General features: G+C 38.8%; 1 long non-coding RNA gene and 1 pseudogene across 1 annotated transcript; both read right to left on the bottom strand.

The window, feature by feature from the left end:
- Positions 1-3,216: 3,216 nt before the first annotated feature.
- LOC138011003 (uncharacterized) lies at positions 3,217-5,299 on the bottom strand. Its single transcript, XR_011124620.1, has 3 exons — positions 4,648-5,299; positions 3,936-4,015; positions 3,217-3,356 (listed from the first exon to the last, which is right to left on the bottom strand). It is a non-coding gene; the product is annotated as an uncharacterized lncRNA (long non-coding RNA).
- A 4,589-nt stretch (positions 5,300-9,888) lies between these two features.
- On the bottom strand, positions 9,889-10,700 carry LOC138011148 (uncharacterized; annotated as a pseudogene).
- Positions 10,701-20,000: the final 9,300 nt, after the last annotated feature.

The raw sequence follows: 20,000 nt of genomic DNA on the forward strand, positions 1-20,000 counted from the left end.
GCACTCTCATTAAGACATCCAACAGTTAGTTTCAGTGGGTTTCATTTTACCTCTGTGTATCGTTTACACTTAAAAAGATATTAAAATTTATCATTGTTAATTAATAACAAATACACTTCATAATTATACTGTGATAACAAGTTACATGTAAGATTGGCATACTGATGCTTGTGCTTTTATACTCAGAAAACTGGTAAAGTGTGTGTATATATGAGTTTTATAATGATAATCATTACAGTACATGAGAGCTGCATGTGGATTGTCAAAGGAAAGGAAAGGAATTTTATTTCAGTGTCTAGTCGTTCTAGCACTGGAGCACTAATTGGGGACACTGTAAACCCAAATTAACAATTAACGCAAGTCAAGTCTAATGTTGGTTTTTGAGGAGAGGGGAAAACTGGAGTACCAGGAGAAAAACCTGTTGGTGCAGAGTAGAAAACCAACAGCAACTCAACCCACATTATGACGCGGAGTCTGGGAACCAAACCCTGAGGCCGCGTTGGTGGGAGGTGAGTGCTCTCACCACTACGCCATCCCTGTACCTCCATCAGAGTTAAACAGCAAGTAAAAACAGTTGTAAAGAAAGCCTGAAAAAATATGGGCGGCTTGAACGTATGTCTGTGTGATTGTGCTGCACTTAAGTTATTCTAGAGCAGTGCTGCGCAATCTTACTGTCATGATAGGTGTCCTACAGAAGCCTGGATTTCTTCAGGCTTTTGTCACAATTGCTTAAGTTGCTGGTTAATTGTGGTGTCATCTCTAACTCCCATGTATTCAATTTCCACACTTCAAATATATGAGCATTTCAGATATATGTTCTGTATCATTCCTGCTTTTGATATTTCCTTTAAATTCAAATATTTGAACTTTTAACTAAGGTTTACTTGGCAATTGCATTTTATACCTGTTGGCCAAAATGTGCATGTTTACTCTTAAAGTGCTGCTATGGTCAAAAATCACTTCTTTTTTTCCTTGAGATTTTGAAAGTGCATGTGATTGCTCAACACTTGACTGGCAAAAATTTAAGCTGATTCTTATTCAAAGGCTATTTACTTTCAGTGTAAGTTTTGGATTTTCAGGGTCCACACAAAACTCACGTTCCAAACTGACCGATTGGACCTCAGAGGGTTGGATCTAGGGAAAAGTGACATTGTTTACTCACTAGCTTAAAATTTCAGTGTGTGAACACAACTTATTATATATGCAAAACATGAGTTTAAAAGTCTGAAAGCCTCAAACGCCTTTGCTGCATATTAACCCTTTGAACCGGCCAGACTTATTATTTTACTCTGTCTAATGCCAGACGATTTTGCTCGTCAATTGGGATCCCTCAGGAGTCAATGCATTAATGCTCCCATTAATTCAGCTCTATTCACACACATTGCATTCTTAACCTATTGAGTCTTATATGTCATATGTGAGTCATTTCATATACCATTTCATCACTATTGAGTCTTTGATGTCATTTTATCCTCAATCCTCAATCCAGCCCTCTCAAGATTTTAAAGGTAGTAATGGCAGACCATTAAACAGGACAATTCCAGTTAAAATAAACAGGTGTCTTTTTGGAATCAAGGCTTAAAACTTGGATCAGTTACTGTTTAGTTCTGAAATCCAAAGAAAATAGAAATTGTTTTTTGGTCATAGTAGCACTTTAGACTCACATTATTTTTTACCCTCTCTCAACAGATATGGATTTACACTGGGTTGGAAGATATCATTGCTCTGCAGAACTAATAGAGGCATAACTCAATCTGATTGAGCTCCCAAATTGTTTCAATGCCTTGCCATATACCATTGCTAACATTTGCATTAATTCACTGGTAAGAGTAAGGTTTGTTTCTTTTATGCATCATAGGAACTTCAATTTATGCCAACTTTGAACAGTATTATTTTAACTGAAAATTGAAAGCACCTGTGTAGAAAATGATAGTATTATTTATGAATTTAGTAGCATGGCCACAACGATTAATGTCATCAGATATTTTAATGTACATTGTAATCAAATATCATTGCCACAAAAAAATGTCATCAGATATTTTAATGTACATTGTTATCAAATAATAATTTGCAAATAAGTAAGTAAGTACATGTAAGATGCTGGTGGCTGACTATCTTCTTCAACTGCAGCACCCAGGCCTGGGTCAGTTAACATTTTATACAACTCCTGAACCTCTATTCCCACTGTATAATTAAAGTAGCAAAGCATTGATTCAAAAGTTCTTTTGTGAATCATTCACCACTCCCTAATGGCCACCAGAAAGTATTGAAGGGATTGGAGCCACTTCTTCCACCATGTTGCTAACACTGACGAATTACCTTAATTTGCAATCAAACAATGCTAGGGCTTAGATTTCAATGTTTACTGCCGTCATTGTGCACAATCAATCCCATCCTTGTTGCCAGTGTTAAATTACTGAGAAAGCAACGGATCGTTACAGCTACAATGGATTAAACCAGATTATCATTAAATAACGTAATCAACCACACAACATGGCAACATACTCGGAACAGCCTCGTTTTAATACATATCCTTCAAACAAACCGCTAACAAACAAATAAATCACAAAGATCATATTCCTTTAATTTTCACGATAGTCGATCATCAAACAGATTTTAGCATCAGATTGTCTAGTTTTATCCTTTTTCTTACACATTCACTAAATCACTTCCTGAAAAAAATTGAAGTTGTTTTTGTATCAGAAAGACGTTTATATTATTCAACACTCGTTTTCTTTACACTGTACAGGATAGCAACACCTCCATCAATCGGGAATCTTAAGCCCTTGGTATGTTATCAGGCGTTTTGATTTGGTGGCATTGTAACTGAAGCTAAATCTGAGTGACCCCAGCTTGAACACAGACCGTCCTCTGACACCAGCCATGAAATCTCAGACAGCGACCCAGTTATGGTTCCTGTAACATCCTAACAGTCACAATACAGAGAGCTGCTGAACTGTATTCAGCCTGTATTCAACAAAGTTGACTGCTGCAATTGTGTGCAATGACCTGTTAGATTGTATGGAGCATGACCTGGGATTGGTTGATCATCACGACTATGTGGGCCTCAGGAAGCAGGAAAGTGACACAAGCACCAAGTGGAGTGCACTAGACTCTCCACCCAGCTTGGGGTCACGTGGGTGGCATCATTTGGCCATCTATCCTTACTCTATATTTGTTTTATGAAACAGGATATGAAGAGAGGTGTTTCTTTCCTACTCACAGCTAATTAACATCTACCTGTGGTGCTGTGCTTTGACATTAAACATGGTCCTGTCCAGCGGTACCCAGAGGTGTTTTCGCATGCTTTAAGCACAATATCGTGAGCTGCGCCCTTTTGCAATTCAGTCCTAATACTGCAAGTAAAGGGTGAGTAGCACTGCCAATTATTACATAAGTCTATATTATTATTAACTACAATCGATGTGAGTCTATTCATCTATTGATGTACACACAGTTCACGTGTCATCCGGGCGAACTTTCTTGTGGGTATGGTGTTTTTAGTTCTCAGGCCATGTCCTTAGGGACTCGTCACACATTCATTCAAAGAATGCGCCATCCTCTTACAATTTTTCACAAATGCTTGATATCAATAAATTATTAACAAAAAGGAAAAAAAACGACCTGTTGCTGTTTTAATCTGTAACAATCAGCATATTACACGTTTTACAGGGAGGTTTCAATGAGCGACGCAATTAAGACCAGGCTGATTATCAAAGTTTATGCCCACTGTATCTTACATGAGGCCGCCCTTCAAATATCACAGCAAGCTGGCAAAAAGCATCGCTTCCATTGATTTAAAAACCAAACCCTGTAAATGCACAAAAACAGAAACAACACACACATGCACTCTACCTTTTGTTGTGAAAATCTGTAATGATCAGGGCCCGGCTGTTCAAAAGCCGATTAACGTTAATCCCAGATTAAAAATTAACCTTGGAGTTATATTTCTCTAATTCTCAAATGTTGTTCAACACTGATATTCAGCAAAACTTTGCATTAGCAGAAGTCAACCCTGAAAGAGAAAAATAAGCAAAAGAAACTATCAACTAAAAGTTGAAAACATGAAACAAAAGTGTACGCTAATCCTGGATTAAGTTAATCGGCTTTCGAACAACCGGGCCCAGTATATTATGTGATTATGTGTTTTACAGGGAGGGAGGTTTCAATGAGCGACGCAATTAAGACCAGGCTGATTATCAAAGTTTATGCCCACTGTATCTTACATGAGGCCGCCCTTCAAATATCACAGCAAGCTGGCGAAAAGCATCGCTTCCATTGATTTAAAAACCAAACCCTCTGAATGCACAAAAACAAAAACAACACACTCATGCACTGTACCTTTTGTTGTTAAAATCTGTAATGATCAGTATATTATGTGATTACACTGTATGTGTTGTACAGGGAGGGAGGTTTCATTGAGCGCTGCAGTTAAGACCAGGCTATTTATCAAAGCACTGCTTCCATTTATTTTAAGACCATTAGAAAGCACATGTACATGTATTTGTTTACATCTCTTATTACAGTTTCATTTAAATTCATCTACACTTTACTTGCAGTAAGTTAATATGTTTGTACAGTGTTACAGGTATGGGTTCATTGGGCGATGAACACAATTTCATTATTGCTCCATGCCATCCAGCTTACCTTCTCAGACTTAAGAAAGTTTTAATGCAAGGCATTCTTCAAGCTGGAAAAAAGAAGTTACGTTAAGTATGTCATTTGTAATACTAGGACATGTACCGACAAATTTTGACTTTGTTTACTTACTGATACCAAGAATTTCTGAAGTTTTTAAATTTTGCGAAAAAAAAAAAAAACACATATTGGCTTCACCTCTCCCCCCTGCCCAGAAATAAAATTAAACTAAATCCCTACCTTTGGACAACCTTTCCAGTGGCCACACTTTCCCTGATATGAGTCGTGAGCTGCACCCTTTTTGCAATTCAGTCGTAATACTGCAATTAAAGGGTGATTAGCACTGCCAATTATTATCTAACCCTATATTATTATAAAACTACAATCAATGTGAGTCTCTTCGTCTATTGATGTACACACAGTTCACGTATCATCCGGGCGAACTTTCAGGAACGTAAAACTCTTGCCTGCCACCAGTGTGCTTGGGTTTGATTATCATAAACTCAACAAGTCAAGTTTTTTTGATTAAGAGTTTGGCTAACATGATAGTTTCTCCCTGTGTTGGGATTTTTATTTCCACATTGGTTTTTCCTGCTCTTGCAATATGGCTTCTGCAATCTCACTATTGGAGGAGTGTTAGCTAGCTGTAGCATCTTGGAGATTATGGGTGGGAATCCAACTGGGGGCCTGAAATTTTTTTTTCAGGCTTCTTTAATTGGCAATTGCTCAACATGTACATGTAACTTACACATCTTTCCTTAATTTTGATCATAGTCATCAAACTGATTTTAGTATCAGATTGTCTAGTTTTATCCTTTTTCTTACACATTCACTTAGTCACGTCCTGAAAAAAGAAAAAGTTCTTTCTGTGTCAGGAAGATCTTTAGTTATTAAAGACACAATTCCTCTACACTATACTAGAAAGCAACACCTCCGTCACTAGGGAATCTTAAGCCCTTGGTATGTTATAAGGCGTTTTGATTTGGTGGCATTGTAACTGAAGCTAAATCTGAGTGACCCCAGCTTGAACACAGACCGTCCTCTGACACCAGCCATGAAATCTCAAACAGCGACCCAGTTATGGTTCCTGTAACATCCTAACAGTCACAATACAGAGAGCTGCTGAACTGTATTCAGCCTGTATTCAACAAAGTTGACTACTGCAATTGTGTGCAATGACCTGTTAGATTGTATGGAGCATGACCTGAGATTGGTTGATCATCACGACTATGTGGGCCTCGGGAAGCGGAAAAGTGACACAAGCACCAAGTGGAGTGCACTAGACTCTCCACCCAGCTTGGGGTCACGTGGGTGGCATCATTTGGCCATCTATCCTTACTCAATATTTGTTTTATGAAACAGGATATGAAGAGAGGTGTTTCTTTCCTACTCACAGCTAATTTAAATTAACATCTACCTGTGGTGCTGTGCTTTGACATCAAACATGGTCCTGTCCAGCGGTACCCAGAGGCATTTTCGCATGCTTTAAGCACAATATCGTGAGCTGTGCCTTTTTGCAATTCAGTCCTAATACTGCAAGTAAAGGGTGATTAGCACTGCCAATTATTACATAAGTCTATATTATTATTAACTACAATCGATGTGAGTCTATTCGTCTATTGATGTACGCACAGTTCACGAGCAGTTCACGTGTCATCCGGGCGAACTTTCTTAGGGTATGGTGTTTTTAGTTCTCAGGCCATGTCCTTAGGGACTCGTCACGCATTAATTCCAAGAATGCGCCTTCCTCTTACAATTTTTCAGAAATGCTTGATATCAATAAATTATTTACAAAAAGGAAAAAATACGACCTGTTGCATTTTTAACCTGTAACGATCAGCATATTTATTTACATGTTTTACAGGGAGGTTTCAATGAGCGACGCAATTAAGACCAGGCTGATTATCAAAGTTTATGCCCACTGTATCTTACATGAGGCCGCCCTTCAAATATCACAGCAAGCTGGCAAAAAGCATCGCTTCCATTGATTTAAAAACCAAACCCTGTAAATGCACAAAAACAGAAACAACACACACATGCACTCTACCTTTTGTTGTGAAAATCTGTAATGATCAGGGCCCGGCTGTTCAAAAGCCGATTAACGCTAATCCCAGATTAAAAATTAACCTTGGAGTTATATTTCTCTAATTCTCAAATGCTGTTCAACACTGATATTTAGCAAAACTTTGCATTAGCAGAAGTCAACCCTGAAAGAGAAAAATAAGGGAAAGAAACTATCAACTAAAAGTTGAAAACATGAAACAAAAGTGTACGCTAATCCTGGATTAAGTTAGGGTAATCGGCTTTCGAACAACCGGCCCAGTATATTATGTGATTATGTGTTTTACAGGGAGGGAGGTTTCAATGAGCGACGCAATTAAGATCAGGCTGATTATCAAAGTTTATGCCCACTGTATCTTACATGAGGCCGCCCTTCAAATATCACAGCAAGCTGGCAAAAAGCATCGCTTTCATTGATTTAAAAACCAAACCCTCTGAATGCACAAAAACAAAAACAACACACTCATGCACTGTACCTTTTGTTGTTAAAATCTGTAATGATCAGTATATTATCATATGTGATTATGTGTTGTACAGGGAGGGAGGTTTTATTGAGCGCTGCAGTTAAGACCAGGCTATTTATCAAAGCACTGCTTCCATTTATTTTAAGACCATTAGAAAGCACATGTACATGTATTTGTTTACATCTCTTATTACAGTTTCATTTAAATTCATCTACACTGTACCTGCAGTAAGTTAATATGTTTGTACAGTGTTGAAGGTATGGGTTCATTGGGCGATGAACACACTTTCATTATTGCTCAATGCCATCCAGCTTACCTTCTCAGACTTAAGAAAGTTTTAATGCAAGGCATTCTTCAAGCTGGAAAAAAGAGGTTACGTTAAGTATGTCATTTGTAATACTAGGACATGTACCGACAAATTTTGACTTTGTTTACTTACTGATACCAAGAATTTCTGAAGTTTTTAAATTTTGCGAAAAAAAAAAAAAAAAACACATATTGGCTTCACCTCTCCCCCCTGCCCAGAAATAAAATTAAACTAAATCCCTACCTTTGGACAACCTTTCCAGTGGCCACACTTTCCCTGGTATGAGTCGTGAGCTGCACCCTTTTTGCAATTCAGTCGTAATACTTCAATTAAAGGGTGATTAGCACTGCCAATTATTATATAACCCTATATTATTATAAAACTACAATCAATGTGAGTCTCTTCGTCTATTGATGTACACACAGTTCACGTATCATCCGGGCGAACTTTCAGGAACGTAAAACTCTTGCCTGCCACCAGTGTGCTTGGGTTTGATTATCATAAACTCAACAAGTCAAGTTTTTTTGATTAAGAGTTTGGCTAACATGATAGTTTCTCCCTGTTTTGGGAATTTTTTTTTCCACATTGGTTTTTCCTGCTCTTGCAATACGGCTTCTGCAATCTCACTATTGGAGGAGTGTTAGCTAGCTGTAGCATCTTGGAGATTATGGGTGGGAATCCAACTGGGGGCCTGAAATTTTTTTGTTCAGGCTTCTTTAACTGGCAATTGCTCAACATGTACATGTAACTTACACCATCATTCCTTAATTTTGATCATAGTCATCAAACTGATTTTAGTATCAGATTGTCTAGTTTTATCCTTTTTCTTACACATTCACTTAGTCACGTCCTGAAAAAAGAAAAAGTTCTGTCTGTGTCAGGAAGATCTTTAGTTATTAAAGACACAATTCCTCTACACTATACTAGAAAGCAACACCTCCGTCACTAGGGAATCTTAAGCCCTTGGTGTGTTATCAGGCGTTTTGATTTGGTGGCATTGTAACTGAAGCTAAATCTGAGTGACCCCAGCTTGAACACAGACCGTCCTCTGACACCAGCCATGAAATCTCAGACAGCGACCCAGTTATGGTTCCTGTAACATCCTAACAGTCACAATACAGAGAGCTGCTGAACTGTATTCAGCCTGTATTCAACAAAGTTGACTACTGTAATTGTGTGCAATGACCTGTTAGATTGTATGGAGCATGACCTGGGATTGGTTGATCATCACGACTATGTGGGCCTCGGGAAGCGGGAAAGTGACACAAGCACCAAGTGGAGTGCACTAGACTCTCCACCCAGCTTGGGGTCACGTGGGTGGCATCATTTGGCCATCTATCCTTACTCTATATTTGTTTTATGAAACAGGATATGAAGAGAGGTGTTTCTTTCCTACACACAGCTAATTAACATCTACCTGTGGTGCTGTGCTTCAACATCAAACATGGTCCTGTCCAGCGGTACCCAGAGGCATTTTCGCATGCTTTCAGCACAATATCGTGAGCTGCGCCTTTTTGCAATTCAGTCCTAATACTGCAAGTAAAGGGTGAGTAGCACTGCCAATTATTACATAAGTCTATATTATTATTAACTACAATCGATGTGAGTCTATTCATCTATTGATGTACACACAGTTCACGTGTCATCCGGGCGAACTTTCTTGTGGGTATGGTGTTTTTAGTTCTCAGGCCATGTCCTTAGGGACTCGTCACACATTCATTCCAAGAATGCGCCATCCTCTTACAATTTTTCACAAATGCTTGATATCAATAAATTATTAAGAAAAAGGAAAAAAAACGACCTGTTGCTGTTTTAATCTGTAACGATCAGCATATTACATGTTTTACAGGGAGGTTTCAATGAGCGACGCAATTAAGACCAGGCTGATTATCAAAGTTTATGCCCACTGTATCTTACATGAGGCCGCCCTTCAAATATCACAGCAAGCTGGCAAAAAGCATCGCTTCCATTGATTTAAAAACCAAACCCTGTAAATGCACAAAAACAGAAACAACACACACATGCACTCTACCTTTTGTTGTGAAAATCTGTAATTTATCAGGGCCCAAAAAGAAAAAAAAGAAGTTACGTTAAGTATGTCATTTGTAATACTACGAGATGTACAGACAAATTTTGACTTTGCTTACTTACTGATAGCAAGATCAATTTCTGAAGGTTTTTAATTTTGTGAAAAAAACAAAAAGTTACACATATTGGCTGCACCTCTCCCCCCCCCCCCCCCCCCTCCCCCACCCCCACCCCTCTCTACCTTTCCAGAAGTTAAATTAAAGTAAATCCTGGAAAAAGAAGAAGTTACTTTATGTCTGTCATTTGTAATACTAGCCTAAGGACATGTACAGACAGATTTTCTTGGCTTCACCTCTCCTCCCTGCCCAGAAATAAAATAAAATTAAATCCCTACCTTTGGACAACCTTTCGAGCGGGCACACTTTCCCTGATATGCGTTGTGATAGTACTAGTGCAGATATTGCAACCAGCATTGTTTGATTTTAACATTCCACACTGGCAGAACCTGTCATCGCCCTCCTTCACTCTCTTTGGGATGTATGATTCTCGTCTTTGCTTGTAGGAAACACTGTAGGGGTCCATTTCCCGAAGCCAAGCTAAGGTGACATACTCATGTCTGAAGACAATTCGCCACCGGAAACTCTTCTTCAGATTGCATGTGTTCTTTATGTACATTGCCAACCTCGCATGCTTGACCTCACGGCCTTGAATGGAGTTTAGTCCAAGGTGGTGTGGCGTGGTACGGCATATCCCAGAGTCCACACAGGTGGGTTCACGCCATTTAAAAACAACACAATTGCTTTAAAATAATCTTGACACAAGGTCTTCACATCAGCTACTTGTGCTTTGCTGACCTCAACCCTTAAATAAAGGGATGCAGAGTCCCTAAGTTTCAGTCCAACAAATGCCAGTACATGGAGTTTGAGAATTGAACTTCGTGACGGTGTTGAAATTGACAAGACCTCCTGAATTAAGGAAGGGAAGTTCCATGAAAAATTCTTTGATTCCAATCCTGTAAAGCGGTAAGAGAAAGAAATGCCCTTTTTCCTCTTCTCCCCAAACCATCGCACAAAGGAATTGTAAAGCCTGCTATACTTTGCAGTTTCTCTCACACATGTCAGGAATTTGATCAGTGGCGAAGCATCTGGCATGTCTGATAAAGTTGTGGCTGATTTAAGTTGGGAATCATTAGTGTATTGCATAACCACTGTCAGTAGATTTGTAAACCATTGCTGCCAGGCATTATTTGTGTTTATGCAAGGGTCCTGGTTTAATCAGATTCACAAACTTACCAAGTGGTGGGATAAATTCCTGCCTTGATTTCTCCTTCGAAATCAACTTTGTGACCTCACTAGCTTCTTTGCTTTCCTGAAGGATCCCGGAGTTTTGCTTTCAATTTTTCAACCTTCTTGGCTGTTGCAATTCTCTTTTCATACACTGTACTTCCATTCTTGCCATGTGTCCTTAGGCCCTGCACCAATTGACCCATCCATTGTCATTTTGTCATTCTGGTTTACATTTGCAAATGGTGAAAAGTAAAACGCGCAGTTGTTTAGTTCGCCAGACATAGATGATGCCCACTTCATGTCACAGGGGACCAGCTTCATTCTGAATGTAATCTGATGGCCTTGTGGAGTAGTTAACTGCTTAACTTTAATTTCTGCTATTTCTCTGCTTAAATGATCTGTGTAATGTTTGATTAATGGACTGTCCTCAGGTGAATTTGACCCCATCAGTAGATGATTGTTGTTACAACTTTGCACCCTCTGTAATAGGTTTAGGATGCTAACGAGGTATGCTGCAAATTGAAACCAATGATTAAAACATTATATGTTCTTGGGATAAATATTTACAGCTTGTAACTGAATTTAACATCAACATTTTAAGACTGGAGAAGACAATTAGTAATTCAGAGATCTTTGCAGTGAAGCACCAAAGAAAAAACAGAAACAAAACTTGTTTGAAATTAAGCAACTTTATCTTAAGGGTTAAACCACCCCACCCTTTCTGACTGTTTACAGGTGAATTGAAATTACAAGGCACAATTTCATGTAAGTAGTCTAAAAAGGTGTAGGAATAGAATTAGTGTAGATATGCTGAAAAATTTGCACAACGACAATGAATATAACTGCATGAGCTTGACTGCTTGGAGAAATAAATGGCAGTAGGTATAATGATTGCCCTGTGTACGTGCTATGTTTCTAGAAATATAATTACCAGTGGCAGTGTCATCCCTTCCAAATGGTGCCCCATCTGCCCCAATAGCAATGTATAGCACGCCTTTCTGGGCATTGAACCAATGTAGACAAGGAACTCTTTCATCCAGAAACAGATACAGGTCAGCAAGCTTCAAGAGGAAGGGCTTTAGAGGTCTGTACACTACAGGAAATGCCTCAACATTAAATTTGGCAGCTTAGTGTTTCTAGATCTATGATCTCCCCAATGTCAATGTTTCGGAAAAAAACTTGCTAAGGATTTGTATGGCACAATCTTGGGAACTTTACATTTCTTCATGAATTCAGTTTTGTTCTTTTTAGATTTTCTTGCTTTTTCCTTTACTACATCTGAAGTATTCGGAATACTGGTGTACTTCTTTTTGCTGATAAGGCCACCTTTGCATAAAACATGCATACTTCTCACTTTGTTTCTTAAACTGTTCTCATATTCATGGATGTTGGTTTGTACAATCTGTTGTACAATCTGTGTACAGGTTTTTGACATTCTAATGTATTCTGCCATACATTTCTTGGGGGCAGTGTTTATAAGTGTAGTCCACATACCATCAAGGACTGGTTTGTCAGGCTGGGCCAATATTTTTTTCATCCCACAGTGAACTGGCCTCAGCACCTCTAGAGCTTTTTTTCTTCTTCTTCGCATAATCTGTGCCCTTGAAAGGTTTAGTTTCTCACTTGACTGCAAATCAAGCTCACTTGTTCTATCAGGTAGTCTTGATCTTTTGTTCCTCACTTCACACTCATTTGTCAGACTGTCAAAATTTGACAGTTATATTAAAATTTAAAATTATTATTATTATTATTATTATTATTATTATTGTTATTATTATTATTATATCAAAATTTGACAATTATATTATTTAATAATATTAGTTATTATATGTCTTTAGCTAATATTTAAATAGAAAGTTTTATTTATTTATTTATTTATTTATTTATTCATTCATTTTTTAATTTAATATTTTGTGGATGATGGAAAAAATAAAATTAACATAAATTAATATATGTAGTGAGGATATGAAAATAGAAATGAGACAAAGCGAGTGAGAGACATAATACGAAGCTTCCATGGACCTCCTTCTCTCTGACACTGCACTGCACTACATAACTGTCATAGCTATAGGCTAGCTAGCTAGCTTTCGTTTCCTCTGACGGATTCGCTCTTCTGTGCGGTAAAGTTCAGCCTGCAATTCTTTAAGTTCCACAGATGTTTTGTCGAGTTGAGACTTTATTTCTTTAATACGTTCATCACAATCCAATTTCTTTTGCAATTCTTCATGCATTCGCTCCTTTTTGCCTCGACTGTAAAGTCCCAATGGGAAGTGTTTCTTTGAATGTGCCCTAAAAGACCATTGGTTTTTTGCAGTGAAACGGGGACAAGGCGCAGAGGAAAAAGACAGATAACTCGAAGAGAGCTGGAACTAAAATGGTATGGTTTTCAATTTGCATATAAATTTCGAGAAACAAAAAAAACTTTACAGTAAAAACTCACCTTGGGAGCTATTCAGGAACGTCAACTTCGGTGCAACTTCGGCCCTAATTTGTAGCCGCTTTTACGACAAATATGGCTTCATGACACACCATCGGAAAGCTTGTGATCCGAAGAAACTGAAAATGCCCGCCTTCTCTACGTAGAAAAGACCCAGTTCCCCCAAAAACCCGTTTTCTTGGCCTCTTTTAAACGGCTGGCACAAAGGCAGAAAACCCATAGGTCTTTGCGTGTTTGTTAGCGGCCATCTCGACAATTCAAGCCCAAGTTCTTGAGAAACATTTGAGGGGTGGGCTGGCCCCAACGTGTTCTTACTTGGCAGTTGCTCTACAGGTAAATTTTGAAGATCATTCCTTAAGTTTCACCACAATCATCAAACAGATTTTAGCATCAGATTCTCTAGTTTTATCCTTTTCCTCACACATTCACTTACTGACTTCCTGAAAAAATTAGAAGTCGTTTTGTATAAGGAAGATGTTTAATTGTTAAATAGAGTTTTTCTATACACTATACTAGAAATTAAGCAACACCTCCATCACTCGGGAATCTTGAGCCCTTGGTATATTATCAGGTATTTTGATTTGATGGCATTGTAACTGAAGGTAAATCTGAGTGACCCCAGCTTGAACACAGACGGTCCTCTGACACCAGCCATGAAATGTCAGACAGCAACCCGGTTATGGTTCCTGTAAACATCCTTACAGCCACAATTCAGAGAGCTGCTGAACTGTATTCAGCCTGTATTCAACAAAATTGACTACTGTAATTGTGTGCAATGACCTGATAGATTGTATGGAGCATGACCTGGGATTGGTTGATCATCACAGCTATGTGGGCCTCAGGAAGCGCGAAAGTGGCACAAGCACAAAGTGGAGCGCACTAGACTCTCCACCCAGCTTGGGGTCACATGACTGGCATCATTTGGCCATCTATCCTTACTCAATATTTGTTTTATGAAACAGGTGCTATGACGAGAGGTGTTGCTTTCCCACTGACCTTAATATCCAACTTTTACTACTGTCAATATTTGTGAGTCTATTCATCTATTGATGTACACACTCTTCACGTGTTATCCAGGCAAACTTTACTGTCATTCATGATGCTTACGGTGTGTTTTGTCCAATCTGGGACGATCAGATTATGTATTCTTGATTTCATCAAGAGATGCGGTTATCACCCGGCTGATCAGTATCAAAGTCCATGCACATTGAAACTATGTCGCTAGTAGTAGTCACTTGTGATATCACAGCAAACTGATGAATTAATGCACAAAATTTGTTGGTTTGAAAACCAAACCCATCTTTCAAGAGAATTGGCAGGAACGGTGAAGTTTGTAAAACTCTTGCCTGCCATCAATATGCCTGCATGGCTTTGACTCCCATAAAGTCAACAAGCCTCGTGTTTTCTAATCAAGAGTTTGGCTTACATCATAGTTTCGCCCTGTGTTACGATTTTTCTTTCCACATTGGTTTGTCCTGCTCTTGTGAGATGCGGCTCATTCAATGTCAATATTGGAGGAGTGTTAGCTGTAGCATCTCCGAGATTATGGTTGGGAATCCAACTGGGGGCTTGATTTTTTTTTTTCCTTCAGGCTTCTTACTTGGCAGTTGCTCAACATGTAACTTCGACGATCATTCCTTAATTTTCACCATAATCATCAAACTGATTTTAGCATCAGATTGTCTAATTTTATCCTTTTTCTTACACATTCGCTTACTCGCATTTCTTATCGGGAAGATGTGTGGTTGTTAAACACCTCCATCTCTCGGGAATCTTAAGCCCTTGGTATGTTATCAGGCGTTTTGATTTAGTGGCATTGTAACTGAAGCTAAATCTGAGTGATCCCAGCTGGAACACAGACCATCCTCTGGCACCAGCCATGAAATCTCATACAATGACCCGGTTATGGTTCCTGTAAACATCTTAACAGTCACAATACAGAGAGCTGCTGAACTGAATTCAGCTTGTATTCAACAAAGTTGACTACTTTGTGTGATTGTATGGAGTATGACTGACCTGGGATTGGTTGATCACGGCTATGTGGGCTTCGGGAAGCACGAAAGTGAGACAAGCACCAAGTGGAATGCGCTAAACTCTCCACCCAGCTTGGGATCACGTGACTGGCATCATTTGGCCATCTATCCTTACTCGATATTTGTTTTATGAAACTGGTGGTATACATACATACATACATACTTTATTGACTTTCCCCAAGGGGCTTTTCAAAGACAATATTAACACAAATATATTCCTATTTACAATTAAAAGATAAAAGATAAAATTTTAAAAATTGTTAAAATATATAAGTATTAAATTACAGTTCTTTAAGTAATTTGGTCCTCAGGTGATTTTTAAAAACAGTGACTGAATCACACAGTTTAAGATTATAATCTAAAGAGTTCCATAAATTAACTATTCTATAATAAAAGGTTCTTTGGCCGCTAGCGGTTTTAAAAGTGGAATGTTCAACAATTGAGAGTTTCTGGTGCTACGACCGCTCACCTCGGCTCGCTTTAAAAATTTTGAAGACAGATATCCAGGGGCGTGGCCCGTCATACATTTAAAGGCCATTATAGCGCTTCGGTAATATAACTGGTTTGCCACAGGTAGCCAATTGAGCTCTTTACGAATAGGCGTAATATGGTCATATTTACGCGCGCCGCTCACAATGCGGCAGGCGAAGTTTTGCACAGCCTGCAGTTTGTTAATATTACACTTCGACGTGTTTGCCCATACATTAGAATAATAAAATAATTTACTAAAAACTAAAGAGTTGATAATCGTCAGGAGTGTACGTTTGTCAAAAACATGCTTGACGCGGTTTATTTGGCCGAGGCAGGACATGCAAGAAGAAGCCGTTTTAATTATGTGTTCATGGTAAGTTAAATTAGAATCCAAAATCACGCCCAGGTCTTTAGCAGTGTCTGAAGGCATGATGTCCTTTCTCATAAAGGGAAGGGAATGAAATTGCAATTTTGCACGCATTTGCCTGCTGCCAAATATCATTAACTTGGTTTTGCTAGGATTAAGTAACAAGAGGTTATTGGAGCACCATTCTCCTATTTTAAACAGATCGTCTTTCAAATCAGTAATTGCATCCAGGTTGTCTTTTAGTTGAAAGGAAGTAATGAGTTTCGTATCATCTACGTAACTCTGGGTGCTGCATTTCTGTGGTATCGAGGAAAGATCATTCGTATATATGCTAAATAGTACTGGCCCCAAAATACTCCCTTGAGGTACACCACTGGTCACAGGCAAAGGCTCAGACAGCGTTGAGTGGATTCGTACTACTTGTTTCCTGTTGCTTAGGTAACTGCGAAACCATTGGAGAGTATGACTGGAGGTTCCGACATCTTGCAATTTTAAAATTAATGTCTCGTGATTAACACTATCAAAGGCTTTGGTCATATCTAAGAGTACAACAGCAGTTAACTTCTTTTTATCAATAGCGTTAAGAATTGTGTCGGTTGTTTCAATGACAGATGTTTCACACGAATGCCATTTCTTGTTACCGCTTTGAGTCTTTGATAGGGTGTCATTTGATTGCAGATATGAAGTGAGTTGATTATGTACAACCCTTTCGCAAACCTTAGATAAAACTGGTAGGAGTGATATGGGCCTATTGTTGTTTGCCTGTACGTGGTCGCCGTCTTTTGGAATTGGTGTAACCTCAGCTGTTTTCCATTTTGATGGAAAAACACATGTTAGAAAGGATGCATTAACAATAGACGTGATTGTGTGAACAATTGGATTAAGACAATCTTTGATGACGCGAATCGGAATTTTGTCTATCCCAGGGGCCTTATTAGAAGGCATCATTGTTATTATACGTTCTATTTGTTTATAATCAATGGTACTCAGTGTGAACTGGTCTGAAAGGGCGTATTGTCTCGGTGTAAAATAATTCTGGTTAAGTGTTATATTGCATTCATTAGCTAGGGATGTGATTTTGTCGACAGTACTCTGACCAACAGATACGAAGAACTATCTCCAAATCTGAAATCTGAAACTAAACTATTGAGCCAGGTTTCGGATATAGTGAAGATGTCAAACTTGTTTTCCAGGACAGCTTCCTTTACAAGAACGAAATGCTCACGGCATTTAAGCGAGCGAACGTTAAGATGTGCTATTTTCACATTTCCAGTTGACTTTTTTAACTCGCTTGTAGTAGAGCAGTTTGCAGGTCCAGGGTTAAGTTCAATATCGTTCAATATCTTTATATGGTATGAAAAGAGGTTTTTCTTTCACACTGACCTTAATATCCAACTTTAATTTCAATCGTTGTGAGTCAGGGGTCACTGGCATCTCCCACAACAAGCCACAGGAACATGACTTTATTTGATTTCCTAACTTCGGCAGTATTTTCACGCTGTTTTATGTCATATAACTATAACTGAACGCTGACTGAAGGTGTCACATAATACTCCTCTCCTTAGTAGAGCTAACTGTTAATTAAATTTGATTTGATAGGCATTTCTACATATCTCTCTGGTAATTACAAACTAAAGGGTACACTGACTCAAAGAGTATTTTTTTTCCATAATTAATTCTGTTACTGATGTGCACACACCTCACTAATGTTATCCTGATGTGATTCTTTTATTGATGAACAAACGCTTTGCATGTTGTCCATACAAACGTTTTGGCTGATAGTGATGCCTGCAGTGTGTAGTACCGCTCGGTAATGATCAGATTATGTACCGTATTGGCAATATTTGATGGGTGGTTTCAACAAGAGATCCAGTTACATGTATCACCAGGCTGATCATTATCAAAGTCCATGCTCATTTACGCTGTGTCGCTAGTAGCAGTCGCTTATAATACAACTGCGAAGTGGCAATTGATGCACAGTCAAAGTTTGTTGCTTTTAAAACCAAACCCATCTTTTCCAGAAAATTTGCAGGAACGGTGCAGTTTGTAACATTCTTGCCTGTTACCAATTTGCTTGGGTTTGATTCCCATAGAGTCAAAGAGTGTGTTGTTTTTCAATCAAGGAGTTTGGCTGACACCCTAATTTCTACCCGCATTTCCAACTTTATCATTTCCACATTGGTTTGTCCTGCTCTTAAGGGATACGGCTCCTTCAATGTCAATATTGGAGTTGTATGGTTCTTAACTAGTATCTGAGAGGTCATGGGTGTGAATCCCAGTGAGTGGCCTAAATTTTTTTTCAGGCTTCTCAAATGGCAGTTTCTCAACATGTAACTGATCCATAAACATCGCATCAGGCATTGTAATAATTGTACGGGAGCATTGTATGGGATGAGTCCTTTTGAATCTGTTTGAGTAAAATGCTCAAATTTTGTTCTTTTTAAAACCGAACCCATCTTTTAAAAAAAATTGCAGGAACGGCTTAGTTTGTGAAACTCTTTCTTGCTACGAATGTGCTTTGGTTTGATTTTCAATCAAGGAGTTTGGCTGACGTCTTAATTTCTGCCTGCATTGTCAACTTCATTTCAACATTCGTTTGTCCTGCTCTTAAGAGACATGGCTCCTTTAAATTCAGTATTGGAGGAAGTATAGCTCTAGTATCTCTGAGGTCATGGGTGACGGTGAATCCCACGGAGTGCCCTAATTTTTTTTCCAGGGTTCTCACAGGGCAGTTGCTCAATACGTAACTTAATTTATCCATAAACATCATACAGATATTAGCTGCAGAATCTCTAGATTTTTTAAACGACTCCTTTTGTTACATGTTCCCTGACTCTGCTCGTGATTAGTTTCGTTCTTATTTTGATCCTAGGAGATTTTTAAAAACGGTCTTTTTATCCTACGCTGCACTGAAAGCAACATCTTCATCGCACAGGAAGCTCAAGCCAATGGTATGTTAGTCATCAGGCATTTTAATTGTGCAGCAGGAGCATTGTAAATAAACTAGATGTAAGAAACCCCAGCTTGAACATGGACGGTCCTCTGACACCAACCATGAAATCTCAGACAGCGACCCGGTTATGGTGCCCGTAACATCCTAACAGTCACGATACAGCAACCTGCTGAACTGCATTCAGCCTGTATTCAACAAAGTTGACTAGTGTACCTGTGTGAAATGACCGGTTAGTTTGAATAGCGCATTACCTGGGATTGCTTGATGATCACGGCTATGTGGGTCTTGGGAACGCGAAAGTGAAACAAGCTCCAAGTGGAGTGCGTGAAACTCTCCACCCAGCTTGGGGTCCTGTGACTGGCACTTTTGGCCATCCTTCCTTATTCGATTCGTCTTAGGAAACAGGCATCACGAAGAGAGGTGTTGCTTTCCTATGGACCTTAATATCAAAGTTGTTCAAAGTATCATTTGCCCCAAATGCAGTTACAAGTATTACTTCTTTTCGTCTTTGGTTTGTTTTGCTCTGAAGAGATATGGCTCCTTCAAATACAATATTGGAGGAGTATAGCTCTAGTATCTCTGAGGTCATGGGTGTGAATCCCACTGAGTGCGCCAATTTTTTTCCAGGTTTTCTTACAGGGCAGTTGCTCAACATGTAACTTCAAAGATCATTCCTTACTTTCATCCATCAACATCATGGAGATGTTATCTGCATATTCCGGATTCCTGCTTTTCCATACGTGTCTCTGTACTGGGTAAGTAACGGTTACCTGTAGCCCTTACTTTGAGGCCCGATTTGCTTTTAAGTTCACAATATTTCAGTGTTTGTTTTTATGTTACAATACCTTGCTCAATATCAAGTTCAATTCCGTAGTCCGAAGTGCGAATTTCTCTTTCCCAACCATAGGGTTAAATGCGATCGTTAAATAGTTTAACTTTTAAAATAGTTGTTAAG

This window comes from Montipora foliosa, chromosome 7 (genome assembly GCF_036669935.1).
Source record: "Montipora foliosa isolate CH-2021 chromosome 7, ASM3666993v2, whole genome shotgun sequence".
Taxonomy (NCBI): domain Eukaryota; kingdom Metazoa; phylum Cnidaria; class Anthozoa; order Scleractinia; family Acroporidae; genus Montipora; species Montipora foliosa.